This window comes from Oncorhynchus keta, chromosome 4, assembly GCF_023373465.1.
Source record: "Oncorhynchus keta strain PuntledgeMale-10-30-2019 chromosome 4, Oket_V2, whole genome shotgun sequence".
Classification (NCBI taxonomy): Eukaryota; Metazoa; Chordata; class Actinopteri; order Salmoniformes; family Salmonidae; genus Oncorhynchus; species Oncorhynchus keta.
Genome location: NC_068424.1, coordinates 30866790 through 30880249, shown reverse-complemented (window position 1 = coordinate 30880249; position 13460 = coordinate 30866790).

Here is a 13460-nt window from a genome sequence, read left to right as displayed (position 1 = left end):
TTCTGCAGCAGAGGATAAGTTCATTAGAGTTACCAGCCTCAGAAATTGGAGCACAACTAAAAGCTTCACAGATTTCAAGTAACAGACACATTTCAACATCAACTGTTCAGAGGAGACTGCGTGAATCAGGCCTTCATGGTTAAATTGCTGCAAAGAAACCACTACTAAAGGACACCAATAATAAGAAGAGATTTGCGTGGGCCAAGAAACACGAGCAATGGACATTAGACCAGTGGAAATCTGTCCTTTCGTTTGATGAGTCCAAATTTTAGATTTTTGGTTCCAACCGCCGTGTCTTTGTGAGGCGCAGAGTAGGTGAATGGATGATCTCTGCATGTGTGGTTCTGTAATGAATTTCCTCCTCTTCTTTCGAAGAGGAGAGGCGAAACGGATCAGAGGACCAATACGTGGCGTGGTAAGTGTCCATGGTTCTTTTTAATGCGTTAAGGTACACATGAACAACTGACTACAAAAAACAAGAAATGTGAAAACTCAAAACAGTCCTATCTGGTGCAAAGACAGAAACAGGAACAATCACCCACAAACACACAGTGAAACCCAGGCTACCTAAGTATGATTCTCAATCAAAGACAACTAATGACACCTGCCTCTGATTGAGAACCATACTAGGCCGAAACATAGACATACCCAAAACATAGAAAAACAAACATAGACTGCCCACCCAACTCACGCCCTGACCATACTAACTAAATACAAAACACAGGAAATAAAGGTCAGAACGTGACAGGTTCTCACCGTGAAGCATGGAGAAGGAGGTGTGATGGTGCTTTGCTGGTGACACTGTCTGTAATTTATTTAGAATTCAAGGCAATCTTAACCAGCATGGCTACCACATTCTGCAGCGATACACCATCCTATCTGGTTTGCGCTTAGTGGGACTATCATTTGTTTTTCAACCGGACAATGACCCAACACACCTCCAGGCTGTGTAAGGGCTATTTGACAAAGAAGGAGAGTGATGGAGTGCTGCATCAGATAACCTGGCCTCCACAATCATCTGACCTCAACACAATTGAGATGGTTTTGGATGACTTGGACCGCAGAGTGAAGGAAAAGCAGCCAACAAGTGCTCAGCATATTTCTACAATGTAGAAAATAGTACAAATAAAGATGAGTTGGTGTATCCAAACTTTTGACTGGTATATTTTTCATAAAGGGAAATCAAGTCTGAAATTTGAAAAAAAGTGGAAATTAAAAAAATTCAGGATCCTTTTTGAACCTCACATACACTACAATTGTCACGTTCTGACCTTTATTTTCTGTGTTTTGTATTTAGTTAGTATGGTCAGGGCGTGAGTTGGGTGGGCAGTCTATGTTTGTTTGTCTAGGTTTTGGGAATTTCTATGTTTCGGCCTAGTATGGTTCTCAATCAGAGGCAGGTGTCATTAGTTGTCTCTGATTGAGAATCATACTTAGGTGGCCTGGGTTTCACTGTGTGTTTGTGGGTGATTGTTCCTGTCTCTGTGTGTGCACCAGATAGGACTGTTTTTGAGTTTTCACATTTCTTGTTTTTGTTAGTTTGTTCATGTGTACCTTAAAGCATTAAAAAGTACCATGGACAATTACCACGCCGCGTATTGGTCCTCTGATCCGTTTCGCCTCTCCTCTTCGGAAGAAGAGGAGGAAACTCATTACAGAATCACCCACCAAAATCGGACCAAGCGGCCTGGTAAAGGACAGCGACGACAGCAGCAGCAGCAGCAACAACAGCGGCCAGCATCACAGGAGGAATGGACATGGGAGGATGTATTGGACGGCAAGGGTTGCTACACCTGGGAGGAGATCCTGGCGGGAAAGGATCGCCTTCCATGGGAACAGGTGGAGGCAGCTAGGAAAGCAGAGGCAGCCGGAGAGAGGAGCTGGCAATGTGAGGAGCCAGCACGGCAGTGCGACAGGTACGAGAGGCAGCCCCAAATTTTTTTTGTGGGGGGGCACACGAGGGGTGGTACTAAGCCAGGTAGCAGACCTGAGCTCACTCCTCGTGTTCATGATAAGCAGCGCATTACTGGTCAGGCACCATGTTATGAGGTTAAGCGCACGGTGTCGCCAGTGCGTGTCCATAGCCCGGTGCGCTATAGGACAGCCCCCCGAGAGTGCCATGCGAGTTTGGGCATTGAGCCAGGGCGTATGGTCCTGCTCAGCGGGTCTGGTCGCCGGTACGCAGTCTTGGTCCAGGTTATCCTGCGCCGGCTCTGCGTGCTGTGTCTCCGGGCGCTGGGAGGGTGCAGTGTGTCCTCTGCCTGCGCTCCGCTCGTACCGGGCAACTGTGGGAGTGGAGCCTAGGGGAGAGGTGCGTGTAGTAAGCACTAGATCTCCCGTGCTTACCCACAGCCCGGTTCAACCCGTGCCTGCACTCTGGAGGGTCCGGGCTCGAGTAGTTGTCCAGCCTGGGGAAGTGGTGCCAAGGTTGCGCACCAGAGCTCCAGTGCTCCCCCACAGCCCGGTCTTTCAGGCTCCTCCTAACACCAAGCCTCCTGAAAGTCTCCCCAGCCTGGTGGTTCCTGTGGCAGCCCCACGCACCAGGCTGTCTCTCAGTCTCCTCCCTGCAGGTGCTCCCGCCTGTCCGGCGCTGCTGCCGGAGCGTCCCGCCTGTCCGGCGCCGTTGCCGGAGCGTCCCGCCTGTCCGGCGCCACTGCCGGAGCGTCCCGCCTGTCCGGCGCCGCTGCCGGAGCGTCCCGCCTGTCCGGCGCCGCTGCCGGCCTGTCCGCGCCGCTGCCCTCCCGCCTGTCCGCGCCGCTGCCGGAGCCCCCGCCTGCCCAGGCGCCGCTGCAGAGCCCCTCAGCCCAGAGGCGCCAGAGCCCCTCAGCCCAGAGGCGCCAGAGCCCCTCAGCCCAGAGGCGCCAGAGCCCCTGCCCCTCTGTCCAGAGCTTCTGCCCCTCTGTCCCGAGCTGCCCCTCTGTCCAGTGGGGTCATTGAGAGGGGTTGCCATGGTGAGAAAGCCACGGAGGCGGACAATAAAGCGGACTAAGACAATGGTGAAGTGGGGTCCGCGTCCCGCGCCAGAACCGCCACCGCGGACAGACGCCCACCCAGACCCTCCCCTATAGGTCAAGGTTTTGCGGCCGGAGTCCGCACCTTTGGGGGGGGGGGGTACTGTCACGTTCTGACCTTTATTTTCTGTGTTTTGTATTTAGTTAGTATGGTCAGGGCGTGAGTTGGGTGGGCAGTCTATGTTTGTTTGTCTAGGTTTTGGGAATTTCTATGTTTCGGCCTAGTATGGTTCTCAATCAGAGGCAGGTGTCATTAGTTGTCTCTGATTGAGAATCATACTTAGGTGGCCTGGGTTTCACTGTGTGTTTGTGGGTGATTGTTCCTGTCTCTGTGTGTGCACCAGATAGGACTGTTTTTGAGTTTTCACATTTCTTGTTTTTGTTAGTTTGTTCATGTGTACCTTAAAGCATTAAAAAGTACCATGGACAATTACCACGCCGCGTATTGGTCCTCTGATCCGTTTCGCCTCTCCTCTTCAGAAGAAGAGGAGGAAACTCATTACAACAATCCTGCAACAGGGGGATCACATTAAGATTATATGTTGTGTTCAGGGGCCTTTAATTTCCCAAATGTAGGATCCTTCTGTGTACATGAGCCTTGGGTTGGGTCAAAGTACTGTTTATATTTTGAAGCTTGTTATGATACTTCGCAGGTGTCTATGAAACTTTGCAGACCTTCGAAATATTTAGCCATTTTTTTTATGAAACGTCACAAGTTTTGAGATATTTTGCAGCCTTTCATGAAACTTCTCAGGTTTTGAAATATTTTGCAGTCTTTCATGAAACTTCACGTTTTGAAATATTTAGCAGCTTTTTCTGAAACTTTGCAGGCATCTTTGAAACTTTGGAGGCCTATGAAATATTTTGCATTTTTTTGGCCCATTTTTCTCCCCAATTGCCATATCCAATTGGTAGTTACAGTCCTGTCCCATCGCTGCAACTCCCGTACGGACTCTGGAGGGCGAAGATTGAGAGCCGTGCATCCTTTGAAACACAACCCAACCAAGCCGCATTGCTTCTTGACACAAGGCACGCTTAACCCGGAAGCTAGCATCACCAATGTGTCGGAGGAAACACTGTGCACCTGGCGACCTTTCAGTGTGCATGCGCCCGGCCCACTGCAAGACACGGTGACTTGCTGATTTGCCCCTTAGGGCTACTGTGAAACAGACAGAAGTCTACCGTTTACATTGCAAGACAGTGGTAGACATTACAAACATTTAACAATTAGATATGATAGAACCACCTAACTCCCCTTTTAAAGGGGGACTGAACTTATCCTCATTACTGTAAGAGACTCGTTTTCTGAAAAGTGATTTGCGTCATGGGAGTGTGATTTGACGTGGGTGTGTTATTTAAGCAATGATACATGAAACGCATGTGTTATCACATTTGTATCATGGTTGTGACATGGTCATAGTCAGGTGTTACCAGCATTAAAAAGCAAGATTAATTCCCAAACCATCCATTTTTGGAACAAGATTAATTCCCAAACATCCATTTTTTTTCTCTCCAGAACACGTTGGTATCTGGTTGCTGAGCAACCGCTTCTTGTTTGTCCATGCTAAAACAGTCTGTCAAAAGTTAGCTTGCGTCCAAATTCTCAAACTAAACACATACTGCAATTCCAAACACAAAACGTTTTAGCTAAGATTTCTTTGCTATGACTTTGCCTAATTTTTGTAAAATGTTATTTAACCTTTATTTAAGTCGGTTAAGAATAAATTATTATTTACAGTGCTGGCCTACCTCGGGCCAAACCGGGACGATGCTGGGCTAATTGTGCGCCGTCCTATGGGACACTCAATCACGGCCGGATGTGATGCAGCCTGGATTTGTGTTTGTGATGCTAGCTTTAGCTTACGAATGTGAGGATGTTTGAGTTGGAAACATTCAACATAACATTAGCGATGGTGTGTCTCGTTCGTTGGCTCATGTCAATCAAACAAATCTCAAGGAGGCTGCAATAAACGGGGAATGGGGAAAACAGCTGCACATTATCCAATCGTAGCAGCAGAATCAACCAACAGACCTTCCATTTCTTTACAGACAGCAGACCTACTTAATTGAGTCATTGGGTAGTTATAATCTCGTTGTGTTGTTGAGAGAAGCGCCAACATTTTCCAGGAAGAGTTGATTGCCCAATGTCTAGTCCTGGCTGATGGAGCTTGGATACCCACCTCCCCCTCAACAAAAGCACACTGGTCCCCCGAGGAGACCCTTGAGGTACTTAATTGTTACCCAGAAAGAAGTTGATATTGAGATTATTGAAATGTTATTTAAATGCCTTTAAATGTTATAAACTGGCATCTCAACTGAGATGTATCCTCGAGCGGTGTATTGAAAACCCAAGTTCCCCTTGACTTAATGGTGAATCAGCTCCTACAAAACCACTCAGTAACCTTTCATGCATATCCCAGACAATGATAACCAAACTGACGAAAGACAATTACAGTATATGCTGAAGAACATGCTCAGTCAGAAGGTCATAATAATTGTAACTCCCCTTTGCAAGATTACCCTGATTTCCCACCTGGGATGAAGGGTGGCTTCTCTACATGGAAAAGTAAGGGTATCAATGATGTTTAAAATATTGTGCATATTTCCCAAATGTAAATCCTTACATTTGGCCAGATTGTTGGTAAATGTGTCATCTCTAAGAGAGATTCTTTCCGGTTCGTAGTTTTAGATCTGCAAAGCTGAAATTGCATCCAGAGGGCTTCTCCATCTCCTCTTGAAGAATACCCAGCTCAAATCTATCACGCAACTATTTTATAACTCACTGTGCAATTTGAAGAAGGATAATGCAGACAAAACGATGGTGTTATTGGAGGCTGATATAGGCTCCCCAATAAAGCTTGCAGACTGGAAAGAAATGTGTGTACAACCATCCCATTTTCTAGCTTGTAACTCAGCCTGGGAAATGCAATTTAAGACCCTACATCAACTGCATGTCACTCCTGTGTCTAGACATAGAATGAACCCTTCTTGTCTTTGTAATGTGTCAGTGTGCAGAAGGTTCACTTATTCATTACTTCTGGGCTTGTCCTTACATAAAAACATTTGGGTTGGAAGTGGTACAGGAGACAGATACAGTTTTTGAATGCTCTCTCCAGCTAGGTGCAACGTCTTCTATACTGGGAACTAGAGATGAGCTGCCTCTTAGATTTCGTGACACATCTTTTACACATTTTACTATATTGTGCGCGAAAATGTATTCTTCCTCGAGAATCAAGAATTTAATGGGAACAAAGGGTCATTGATTTACTTCCCAGTGAAGCTTTCTCTACAGCATTGAAAAATAAGTCGTATAATTTCTTTAAAGGTAAACTCAGCGAAATGACGTTGCCACGAGCAGCGTCGCAGATATTGAGATGAGCGAGATGCAAGACTTTCATGCAGTCACATGCAGTATCTCCACGTGTACACAGATTCGCTTCACGCTGTAGCCAGGGCACCAAAACAGCGGAGTACTTGAGCCTTGCACTTCAACGCTCTTAATGTAGTTGTTGCATAAATTGACTCACTGTGTTGTTTCAGTTCTGCATCTGTGTCATATCGCAGAGTCTACCCTTTAAGATGTGGGACACCTTCTTGAACTACCCTTGACCAAATCAAAGCCCAAATGTTAATTTCAGGACTGCCGGGCCTGACTCGACTCGGATACTTGAGAATGATCCTACTCTATCTATGTAGGTTATTTGTACTATTTTCACATACTTGACATTGTGATGGTGCAGTTTGATGATTTGATTGTTGTGTGTCTATGATCTGTATACTAATTAATGGTCTTTTTTATTTATTTGTTATTGTTATTTTGTCTGTCTGTAGGCTTGATATCTGTATAAGCACTTTGTAACAACTGCTGATGTAAAAAGAAGGGCTTTATAAATGACATTTTAATGATTGATTGGTATATGCCATATTTTGCTGAACCACCAGAAAATTATTTGATTTATCTAATGTGTATTTCAAGGCCTTAGTGTTATGGAATGTGTGGTTTATTGTCAAATTAAATGATCAAATATTTATTTAAATCTAATATTTTACAGGCAGTTCACACATGCATAATAAAAACAACCCTTAAAGGCAGGGTTAAATCTTTACTGAGAGAGACTCAGATGTGCTGTCTCATGGTTTGCTATTAAATATTATACACTCTCACATGCGCTACTGTAGTACATTATCTGGGCTCCAATAGCTTGGCCTATTAACCAGGATATCAGTCCGGAAATATGACTACTTGGCTATGATTTATTACACATACAGACACACACACACACACAGAGGGAGAGACGTGAGAGAGAGAGAGACCCCTTAAGCAGCGATCTGCTATATTGAATTTGTTTTATAGTCCAGTTGTCATACAAAGTGGAGGAGGATAAATATTCCCCTTCTGCGGCTCTCCCAATCACCAGGGTTTGATAAGTTACTTTCTAAATGTAATATGTTACAGTTTATTTTTTATTTAACCTTTATTTGAACAGGGAGTCATGTTGTGTAACGGCTGTCCTCTCCGTCTTCCTCTAACGAGGAGTATGAGAGATCAGACCAATACACAGCGTGGTAAGTGTTCATGATATTTAATAGAACGGAACACTTAATGACAAAAAACAACAAGAGAACGAAATAAATGAAACCGAAACAGTTCTGCCTGGTGCAGACACACTAAACAGAAAACAACTACCCACAAATCAAGTGGGAAAAACAGGCTACCTAAGTATGGTTCTCAATCAGAGACAACAATTGACAACTGCCTCTGATTGAGAACCATACCAGGCCAAACATATAGAAAACCAAAACTAGAACAACACATAGAATGCCCACCCCAACTCACGCCCTGACCAACCTAAACAAGAAACATAACAAAGAAACTAAGTTCAGGACGTGACAGTACCCCCCTCTCCAAAGGTGCGGACTCCGGCCGCATAACCTAAACCCATAGGGGAGGGTCTGGTTGGGCATCTGTCCGCGGAGGCGGCTCTGGCGCGGGACGTGGACCCCACTCCGCCATAGTCTTGCCTTTGGAGCGGCGACCCTCGCCGCCGACCTCAGACTGGGGACACTTGCAGCGGGCCCCGAATCGACGGGAGACTCCGGCAGCGCCGGAGTGAAGGGCGGCTCCGGCAGCTCAAGACAGACGGGCGGCTCCGGCAGCTCAAGACAGACGGGCGGCTCCGGCAGCTCCAGGCAGGAGGGAGACTCCGGCAGCTCCAGACAGGAGGGAGACTCCAACAACTCCAGACAGGAGGGAGACTCCGGCAGCTCCAGGCAGGAGGGAGACTCCGGCAGCTCCAGACATGAGGGAGACTCCGGCAGCTCCAGACAGGAGGGAGACTCCGGCAGCTCCAGACAGGAGGGAGACTCCGGCAGCTCCAGACAGGAGGGAGACTCCGGCAGCTCCGAGCTGGAGGGAGACTCCGGCAGCTCCGGGCTGGAGGGAGACTCTGGCAGCTCCGGGCTGGAGGGAGACTCTGGCAGCTCTGGGCTGGAGGGAGACTCTGGCAGCTCCGGGCTGGAGGGAGACTCTTGCGGCTCCGGGATGGTGGAAGACTCTGGAAGCGCTGGACAGGCGGGAGAACCTGGAGGGAGGAGACGGAGAGACAGCCTGGTGCGTGGGGCTGCCACAGGAGGCCTGGTGCATGGAGGAGGCACCTGATACACAGGGCCGTGGAGGCGCACTGGAGGTCTCAAACTAATTGCCTGCACAACCCATCCTGGCTGGATGGTGACTCTAGCCAGGCACGTGCGGGGCGCAGGCACAGAACGCACTGGGCTGTGCAGACACACAGGAGACACAGTGCGCAGCGCCGGCAAAGGATATCCTGGCCCGAGGAGACGCACTGGCTGTCTGGAGAGCAGGGCTGGCACCATCCGCCCTGGCTGGATCCTCACCCTAGCCCGGCAGATGCGGGGAGCTGGGATGTAGCGCACCGGGCTAAGCACACGTACTGGGGACGGTGAATGACAAGTACGACGTTCTCCATGGTAAGCACCTCTTGGAGAGCTGTAGTGCCGAGCTGGCACAGGACGTGCAGGGCTAGGAAGGCGCACAGGAGGCCTGATGTGTGGGGCTGGCACAGACTTCACCAGACGGCTTGCACGCACTTCAGGACGAGTATGGAGAGCTGATTCAGGTGACATCAAATTCAGGACATGCTCCGTCGGGCGGATGTCGTGCCTCATGCACCAACACAGCAACTCCCTCATTCCTCTCTCCTCCAATCTCCCCATTAACTCCTTCACTGTCTCTGCTTTCCTTCCTTTGCTCACCTCCAATTTCGCCCTGACCGGCTCTGGTTCCATCCTTGGCTCCTTACGATAAGCACGGGGAGTTGGCTCAGGTCTGACTCCTGACTCTGCCACACTCCCGTGTGCCCCCCCATCCAATAAATGTGTGGGGCTGCCTCTCGGGCTTCCTTGCCAGCCGTAGGCCAACTCCACGTAGTGTTTCCGCTCAGCCTTAGCTGCCTCCAGTTCCTCCTGTGGACGGAGATACTCCCCAGCCTGTGCCCAGGGTCCCTTGCCTTCCAGTATCTCCTCCCATGTCCATTTCTCCAGATATCTCTGCTGCTCCTCACCATGCTGCTTGGTCCTTCGGTGGTGGGTAGTTCTGTAACGGCTGTCCTCTTCGTCTTCGTCTGACGGGGAGCATGAGAGATCGGACCAATGCGCAGCCTGGTAAGTGTTCATGATATTTAATAGAATGGGACACTTAATGACAAAAAACAACAAGGGAACAAGAAAATGAAACCGAAACAGTTATGTCTGGTGCAGACACACTAAACAGAAAACAACTACCCACAAATCAAGTGGGAAAAACAGGCTACCTAAGTATGGTTATGGTATGGTATGGTATGGTAATATCTGTGCAGCGACGATCCCCATCCAACCTGACAGAGCTTGAGAGGATTTGCAGAGAAGAATGGGAGAAACTCCCCAAATACAGGTATGCCAAGCTTGTAGCATCATACCCAAGAAGACAAGAGGATGTAATCTCTGCCAAAGGTGCTTCAACAAAGTACTAAGTAAAGGATCTGAATACTTATGTAAATGTGATATTTGCAAAAAATTCTAAAAAAGGTTTTTTGCTTTGTCATTATGGGGCATTGTGTGTGGATTGATGAGTGGGGAAACAATTTAATCAATTTAAGAATAAGGCTGTAACGTAACAAAATGTGAAAAAAGTCAAAGGTCTGAACACTCTCCGGATGCACTGTATTTCCCATGGCTCTGCACCTGCACACACACACACACACACACACACACACACACACACACACACACACACACACACACACACACACACACACACACACACACACACACACAACACACAACACACAACACACACACACTCAAACTTGCAATATGCTACTCATAAGAAACTGGCAGAGATGATTAGGCTAACAAGCATAGGTGATAGATAATTTCACTATAATGCACAAGCCATTGTCTATTTGCTTATGTAGGTGTAAATGCACAAGTCCTTTCTCTCTGCTGAATGTCAAGCTCAACGAACAGAGAAACTAATGATCAATTAATTGGACAGAGATGCAACTGATGGAGGCATCATGCCCATTCTTGGGGATAGTCCCAGATGTCATTAGGCTTTTTTGTTTTTTTCATCTCTCTGATAAAGTCAGTTAAGGCTGAACTCAAAAGAACCTACACAGTTCAGTTGGCTTAGTTCAGTAGGTGCTGCATGGTGTCAACAACTAGACACTAGGGTTGAATGGTGGGAACCCGGTTACTGAGATTTACTAAAAATCATTGCTCCTAAAATCATAACTGCTAGAAATTGATAATAAAAATTGATAAGAAATTGATAATAAATTATTCATATGAACAGCATGGCGTGAAATTGAACTTTTTTCTTGAAACAGGTTTGTTGCATTTGCTGCAGCCTATGCTACAGTAATATAAAGACCGAATGCGAGGGTAATTTACTCATCTCCATCTGGCTTTCGGCAGTCACCTTACTTTTTAATTGTAAAGATTATTATTTTTTAATTGCATCTGCAGAGTTTTCAAACAGCCTATCCCTCGAATATAATTCATTTTAATCAGTGCAAACTCGAGCACTCTTGCAGTCTTTCTTCTCCATCAACTCCCTTCATATTTCACCCAAAATAGATCATCCTGTTCTAGATTGATACATAGCCCTATAAATAGATGTCCCAGACTACCTCTTTCAAGTAATAAATTCAATACAGTATTAGCCATATATTTGCCTAATTAATGATGGGTTATGCATAATACGTTTCTAACTAGCCTCTTGCACAATACGCACACACTTGTGCTCCGCTGGCCTCTCCTTAAAAATCGTGTCTCATGCAGGAAAAGCTAGACTAGAATAGCTTGCTGGACATCATTTTTTTTTGCATTTCTTATACAAATAGACTATTCGAAAGAGGGATGCAAGCTATTCTTTTGTGAATGTTAAAAATACAGTAGCCAATAGAACTCACAGGTAGTTTGAAACAGTGGAGACTCCTCAGAGGTGGAAAGGGAGGACCTTATTTGGGTGTATTTTTTGTTCTTTCGCTTTCAGTTACCTCGATGAATGCACCTAGCTAGTTCAAATCAAATCAAATCAAATCTTATTTGTCACATACACATGGTTAGTAGATGTTAATGCGAGTGTAGCGAAATGCTTGTGCTTCTAGTTCCGACAATGCAGTAATAACCAACAAGTAATCTAACTAACAATTCCTAAACTACTGTCTTATACACAGTGTAAGGGGATAAAGAATATGTACATAAGGATATATGAATGAGTGATGGTACAGAGCAGCATAGGCAAGATACAGTAGATGGTATCGAGTACAGTATATACATATAAGATGAGTATGTAAACAAAGTGGCATAGTTAAAGTGGCTAGTGATACATGTATTACATAAGGATGCAGTCGATGATATAGAGTACAGTATATACGTATGCATATGAGATGAATAATGTAGGGTAAGTAACATTATATAAGGTAGCATTGTTTAAAGTGGCTAGTGATATATTTACATCATTCCCATCAATTCCCATTATTAAAGTGGCTGGAGTTGAGTCAGTGTCAGTGTGTTGGCAGCGGCCACTCAATGTTAGTGGTGGCTGTTTAACAGTCTGATGGGCTTGAGATAGAAGCTGTTTTTCAGTCTCTCGGTCCCAGCTTTGATGCACCTGTACTGACCTCGCCTTCTGGATGATAGCGGGGTGAACAGGCAGTGGCTCGGGTGGTTGATGTCCTTGATGATCTTTATGGCCTTCCTGTAACATCGGGTGGTGTAGGTGTCCTGGATGGCAGGTAGTTTGCCCCCGGTGATGCGTTGTGCAGACCTCACTACCCTCTGGAGAGCCTTACGGTTGAGGACGGAGCAGTTGCCGTACCAGGCGGTGATACAGGCCGCCAGGATGCTCTCGATTGTGCATCTGTAGAAGTTTGTGAGTGCTTTTGGTGACAAGCCGAATTTCTTCAGCCTCCTGAGGTTGAAGAGGCGCTGCTGCGCCTTCTTCACGATGCTGTCTGTGTGAGTGGACCAATTCAGTTTGTCTGTGATGTGTATGCCGAGGAACTTAAAACTTGCTACCCTCTCCACTACTGTTCCATCGATGTGGATAGGGGGGTGTTCCCTCTGCTGTTTCCTGAAGTCCACAATCATCTCCTTAGTTTTGTTGACGTTGAGTGTGAGGTTATTTTCCTGACACCACACTCCGAGAGCCCTCACCTCCTCCCTGTAGGCCGTCTAGTCGTTGTTGGTTGTTTAGCCTACTCAAACAACAGGTTCAAACAACTACTGTACACTGTACTGCATGATTGCAGCGTGTTTACTAACAAGTTAGTTCTAGTAGCTAAAAGAAAAGGTCAGAGGAGGAGAGCGCGTAGATAGTTGAAAGAAGGAATTATACAGTACGAGTCAAAAGTTTGGACACACCTACTCAATCAAGGGTTTTTGTTAATTTTGACTATTTTCTACATTATAGAATAATAGTGAAGACATCAAAACTATGAAATAACACATATGGAATTATGTACTAAACAAAAAAAGTATTAAACAAATCAAAATATATTTTATATTTGAGATTCTTCAAAGTAGCCACCCTTTGCCTTGATGACAGATTTGCACACTCTTGGCATTCTCTCAACTAGCTACACTTGGAATGCTTTTTCAACAGTCTTGAATGAGTTCCCACATATGATGAGCACTTGTTGACTGCTTTTCCTTCACTCTGTGGTCCAACTCTTCCCAAATCATCTCAATTTGGTTGAGGTTGGGTGATTTTGGAGGCCAGGTTATCTGGTGCAGCACTCCATCACGCTCAATGGTCAAATAGCCCTTACACAGCATGGAGGTGTATTTTGTATCATTGTCCTGTTGAAAAACAAATGATAGTCCCACTAAGCGCAAACCAGATGGGATGGCTTATTACTGCAGAATGCTGTGGTAGCCATGCTG